The sequence below is a fragment of the Macadamia integrifolia genome, chromosome 2, assembly GCF_013358625.1.
Source record: "Macadamia integrifolia cultivar HAES 741 chromosome 2, SCU_Mint_v3, whole genome shotgun sequence".
Lineage (NCBI taxonomy): Eukaryota > Viridiplantae > Streptophyta > Magnoliopsida > Proteales > Proteaceae > Macadamia > Macadamia integrifolia.
The window spans coordinates 37,933,509-37,939,343 of record NC_056558.1 but is presented as its reverse complement, the minus strand read 5'-3'; the positions used below and the strand labels follow the sequence as shown (position 1 = coordinate 37,939,343).

The following is a 5,835-nucleotide window of genomic DNA, read 5'->3' as shown; positions in this document are numbered from 1 at the left end:
CCCCCCCCAAAAAAAAAAAAATTATATTTCACTTTTGTGAATGTGCAAAGGTACTGCCCTCGGCCTGGTGGCAGGTCTCCAGGCATTGGTAGCGGAGACTTAGGATTGAATCCTGTCTCATTGGGAGGGGGTTATAGGTTGGATGGGAATTATCCTTGTAGAAGGATGACGAATGCTCAACTAGTAGACACGTTTAGATTTGGACTTCTTGTGTATGGAATGCATCTGTGCCTTTCTTTTGGGTGGGTGGCATGGGGTGATGGGGGGTGGTTTGAGTTTGCTGGAATATGTTATGGTGTGAGTTTGCTGGAATATGTTTGTTTCTTCCATTTAGTTTGTTGGATGCACCTTTGCTTCTGAGAAGAGCTTAAGAGTTGTAGGGAACTATTTGTTTTGTTTATTTGCTTTCCTGTATTAATCCATCTTTTCACAATACGGAGAAGGTAGGGAGGAGCTGTTTCTACCTTTGGATGCTTTGCACCTCTTGTCATGTAATGAATCATCTTTGCCATGCATTTTTTTCTCTCTGTAGTCTGTATTATGTTGTTGATTGTTATTTTGCAAATCAATCATATTTGGTTGGTTGCAGTTGGTTTGCTTTTATATGTGAATTGGGTTTGCTCTGATAAAGAGTCCATGGATTGTGATTTTGCAGGAGGAACAAATCATTGATGAGGCTGAGGAAATCTGGTTATGGACTTGTTTAAATGGTGGAATTACAGAAGATAAAGGGTAACAATAAGCATGGAAAGTTCATTTGAAGGAAATGTGTTCCTATGGTTAATTAGATGGAATGATGCAACTTCTCAAGTCAACAGTCTTACCTCTTCCTTTTTGCTGTTTCTGTTACATAGGTACTTTCGATCGACTATTGTACGTGCTTTGACTACAGTATGTTAGTGTACATGGGGATATTTTTTGCACAATTGCTCATGATGTTTATTGTGAAGCTGTGTTAGCTATTGATTCTGCATACTCATACAAAGGCAACCTATTGTGTTGCATTGATCTACTCTCTTTAATGACTACCTGGATTTGTTATTGGAAAGTGGAGTAGGTTACTCTGCAGATGCGGCAAAATCTAGGTGAAAAATATACTACTAGTCTTTCCATTCTCCCATATATGAGACGGTTGTTTTTTGAAAGTGTAGGCTCTGCTTTGTGTTATTTTTAGGGGTAGGAAGGATGAAGCATTTTTATTATCTGCATTTTAATACTTTGTGTGAATAAAAATGGTATGGAAAAGAATGGGCACACCGCCTGCATACCGTAAGCTAGTGTCCGATTGCCTCTCCTATATGATTCACTCTACTAGCAGGCCAACGTCCAACTGAACAAAAGCTGTTCGACCGAATCTCTAACAGAGTCTAACCGGTGATACCATGATTAATGTATTGGATTGGGATCGGCTGATACGGCTGATCCGTATCGGTATAGACTATGGCGGATGCTGATACTAACCCGATATCAAATTGGTGTTCAAAAACATGGATGGCAAAATAGCAAGAAAATGGTGTCAAACTCTTGGGGTAAAATCGTCCTGACGTCATACGGCCAGTCCTTATTATTATTATTATTATTATTTTGATAAAATAACATAAAATTATATTAAACTAAAATAGTTACCTAACAGTCGTTCTGTCCATTAGAGTTACAAGCCATATGAAAATTTAAGTTCATAACCGGATAATCTTCTGCTACTTTATGGTGGAAGGAAATTGTGTGTGATAGTGATGAGATTGTGTGGAATGTTGCAAAATATAGAAAAGGCCAATCCTTGTTGGTATTAATACCAATGACAATCAATATCAGTCCCAATACTATGAAGTCGTGAACTAAATCCTTGGGCGATATAGGTTATCATTTAATCAATTGAATGATTGTATATAATTTTTTCTTGGTAAGAAGAAACGGAATTATGGTAACATTTTTCTCATCATTCTCTCCTCCTTTCATTAGATTAGTTTCGCATGAGAAATGCCATTACATGCAAGCAGCGTGTAGGTTTAAATAATCGTGAAAGATAGTGTGGCCCTGCGCCTAGAGACAGAGAGTGCAAAATGTATGCCCTACCCCATAAAAGGTGAAAATACATTCCCTCAATGCTTCTGTGCAGGCTCCGATTGGCCACTGCCCTAGGGAACCTCTCCCATAAATACTATCACATATATGAATAATATCAAGGAATGCCAGGTAATTGCTAATAGCATGAAACAAGGCAAGATTCCAACTAAAATTTTGCATCTTTTGATCCAAGAAAGCTTTCTTGGTTCACCAAAAACAGAATTGGTAACTTTTCTGATGTGCCATCTTGCATTGTTTTTCCATTTTGTGATGGTATGGTTAGTTATTTTCCTGGAAACAGGATCAGATAAAAAACAGAAGAAGAAGAAGAAGCAGCAGCAGCTGGGAAGAGCTCTCTGAAGGGAATAAGGGGATGCCATTGACAACTAATATGCACTGCTTAAGCATACTTGATTTGATTTTACATGAAATATTTCCTTTTTAACTTGGCTTTTTCCCGAAAAATAAAAAATTCACTGAGGCTCTTTTGATTGCATTGGGAATTAAATGGAACAAAAGTGAAAATTTCAAACGAAAAAAAAAAAAAAAAAAACTTTTGTAATCATTGCCACACTTGATTATATTATGAATTCCAAATCATTCTATAGTTGGTTAATAAAAGATCACTTTACTTTGCCTCTAAATCCCTTGGATTTGTAAGGTAAAATAAAAATGACTCAATCCAATGACCCCAAGCAATCAACTAAAAAATGACTTTTTAATAGATTATATGATCACCTTTAGCAAGTTTAAATCCAGTGCACATACGATCACCTAGTCGTACATGTGAGGATTCAACACTTGTCCCACTTTCTATCATTAAAATGGCAATGAGAGATATATTTGAAAACAAAAGGGATATGTTTTAGAACCTCACATGTACGACTAGGTGATCGTAAGTGCAGTGGATTCAAATTCATCTTTAGCAAATATGTACAATGATCTGACTGATTATAGCATGGCATTAAAAATGTTTTATTATTTATATTTTGAAAAATGTTTCCTATAGAGGAGCGTGACTCCTATGCATTACCAGGGGCCAATGGTAATGCATGAAGAAACATCAACATGGGCGACATTTTGCATCTCATGAGGGTGTCTTTAGCAAACATGACATTTTACATTTCATGGGCGACATATGGCAAAGGCTTACGATCTCATAGAATGAGATTTTATTTATAAAGTTCTAAGCAAATACGGTTTCTCAAGAACATAGGTTGAGTTGATCAAGAAAACTATAGAAAACTGTTGGTTCTCTGTGATTATGGATGGTGGGCATATAGCTATTTTAAATCTACCAAAGGTCTCCAACAGGGTGATCCATTGTCTCCCACTTTATTCATTCATGCAAAAGAAGTTCTTAGCAAAGCGTTAAAGACATTATTTACGGAAGGATGTGCAATATATTATCATCTTCCTAAGGATTGCTTGGGTATCTCTCATAGCATGTTTGTTGATGATACGGCTATTTTACAAAAGATTAAAGTCATCTTTAAAGCAGATCATGGGATTTATTAGTAAGTATGAAAATGTCTCTAGCCAGCTAGTGAATAGACATAAAAATTGTTACATTATTAGCTCCAAAGCTTCAAAATCCCGTATGAAAATTGTTGGTGACATTACAGGGTTTGTGAGAAAATCTCTGCCTATAACATATTTGGAGGCGCCTCTCTACAAGGGAAGATTGAAAGTTTGTTTCTTTGACAATATGCTAGCTAAAGTTAGAAACAGAGTGGCATGTTGGAAAGGGAAGCTTCTATCTTCAGAGGTTAGACTGGTTTTGCTTAAGCATGTGATTTCATCCATGTTGATTTGCATCCTTGCTAGTTTAGAGATCTCAAAATCGGTTATGCAAAGTTTTTATAGTATTTGTTCTGATTTTTTATGGGGTTCTTCAGAGTTTGGCAAGCATCATCATTGGATGGGTGGGTGGGTTGGCTAAAGGTTTGTAGGCCTTTAGATGAAGGAAGTCTAGGAATCAGATTATTAAAGGATATTAGTATGTCCATGCGGTTGAAGGGTCTGTGTTGTATTATTTCAGAGAAATCCATATGGAGTGCTTTCTTCAAGGCTAAATTTTTTAAGGGTAACTACAGTGCTATGGCCGAATGCAAGCTAGTGAGTTCTAAAACTTAGTGGAGGGCCTTAGAGCTTAAAAAGTTTATCTTATTAAAGTTCAAATGGTTGGTTGGCTCTGGTGAGGTGAATTTTTTGCTTGATAACTAGTCGGGGACTCGAGTATGGGTTCCCTACTCAACTATTGATGGCGCCTTAAATATGAACATTGAGACTCGATTAAAAGACATTCTTAGGGGTAATGGTAGTTGGGATCAAAATGTGTTGAATATTATTGACTTCGTAGAGATCAGAGATAATATTCTCAACTCCAACATTATATTATCAAGTAAAGTTGACCCTGGCGAACGATGGCTCTTTCTTTACTAAGACAGCGTGGAATGAGTTCCGATTGCACTCTCCTCAAGTTCCTTACTCTAAACTGTTATGAAATAAGTTTGTTCCTCCCAAAGTTAGTTTCTTTCATAGCAAATCTTAAATGGAAAGACTCCAACTGATGATGCTTTGATGAAAATCGGTATTCCATTGGCGTCTAAATGCTCTTGTTGCAGGGATCCTTGGAAGGAAACGACAACCCACACTCTATTGGTAGGAACAACTGCTTCTAAGATTTGGGATCTCTTCGGAAGAACTATGGACATTAATGTTATTTCAACTCAGGATCTTGGTACTAGGATCTTTTATTAACAGTCCCATGCTGGTGTCAAGGGTATTTGCGAGTACATCACGGGCTTGTTGCTAACATTTATTGTTTGGGAATTATGGTGAGAAAGAAATAGGAGAAGACATGGTGAAGACTCACATGCATCAGCTACCATCATTGAGAAAATTAAAGATTGGAATAGTGAGCTCCCTTATCCCACTAAATTCTCTATACCCATTTCCTTGAAAGATGATCTTATTCTGCATGTATTTAAGTTAAATCCTCTTATTATTCGAGGTAAGACTTTTGTTTCTATTTATTGGTGCCTTCCCTTTCATATTGTTAAACTGAATGTAGATGGTGCTAGTAAGGAAAATCCGGGCATTAGTGGTTGGAGAGGCATTATTAGAAACGACAGTGTCAATGTTCTTACGGCATTCTCAAATTTATATTAGGTGTATTCAAATTCAATGGCTGAGTTGAGAGTCCTTAGAGATGGATTGAGATTGTGTGGGGGAATTGAGCCTATCTGATTTTTATGTTAATTCTGACTCTTTGATTGTGAAGCTTGTTACCCAAAGATCCTATAATTTGTGGGGCTGTTGGTATTGGTTTCAGGAAGTTATCAACCTCTGGGATTCTGTGAGAACCCACATCTCATTTTCATTTCGGGAAAGCAATCGAGCAGTAGATTGGTTAGCTAATTTTAGTTGTGAGTCTACAATAAATTTGATTTTCTATGGTGATGATCCTCTTCCAAGTGATCTGAGTTACATCATTAGAGAGGACAAAGCTGATTTACCAGTCTTTCGAATATAATAATTATTTCATAAGTGTTTTCTTTTGGGTTTTAAGAATGATATAATGGCTTGTCTCCCTGGGTTGGGGTAAGGTGGATTATGTCTCCCCTTGTTTTTTTTTTTTTTTTTTTGTTGTGATTTTATTGAAATCCTCTTCAGGTTTTAGGGATTATCAATTTTAATCTGTACAGGTACCTTATGGACGGGCAGTGCTCATATATTAACAGCAGTTATAGGTTCGGGTGTTCTATC

The 5,835-nt window shown here is 36.9% G+C and overlaps 1 protein-coding gene across 3 annotated transcripts in view; it reads left to right on the top strand.

Moving 5' to 3' along the window:
- LOC122071908 (mitochondrial import inner membrane translocase subunit TIM17-2-like) overlaps positions 1-1,012 on the top strand; it is a 3,782-nt gene extending 2,770 nt beyond the window's left edge. The window contains exons 2-3 of one of the 3 annotated variants that reach the window (XR_006138307.1): positions 656-732; positions 855-1,012. The gene's annotated coding sequence lies outside the window, so the exon portion shown is untranslated. Of the gene's footprint in view, positions 1-589 lie in introns of all 3 variants that reach the window. The other 2 variants (XM_042636382.1, XM_042636381.1) reach the window with 2 other exon arrangements.
- The last annotated feature ends 4,823 nt before the right edge of the window (positions 1,013-5,835 follow it).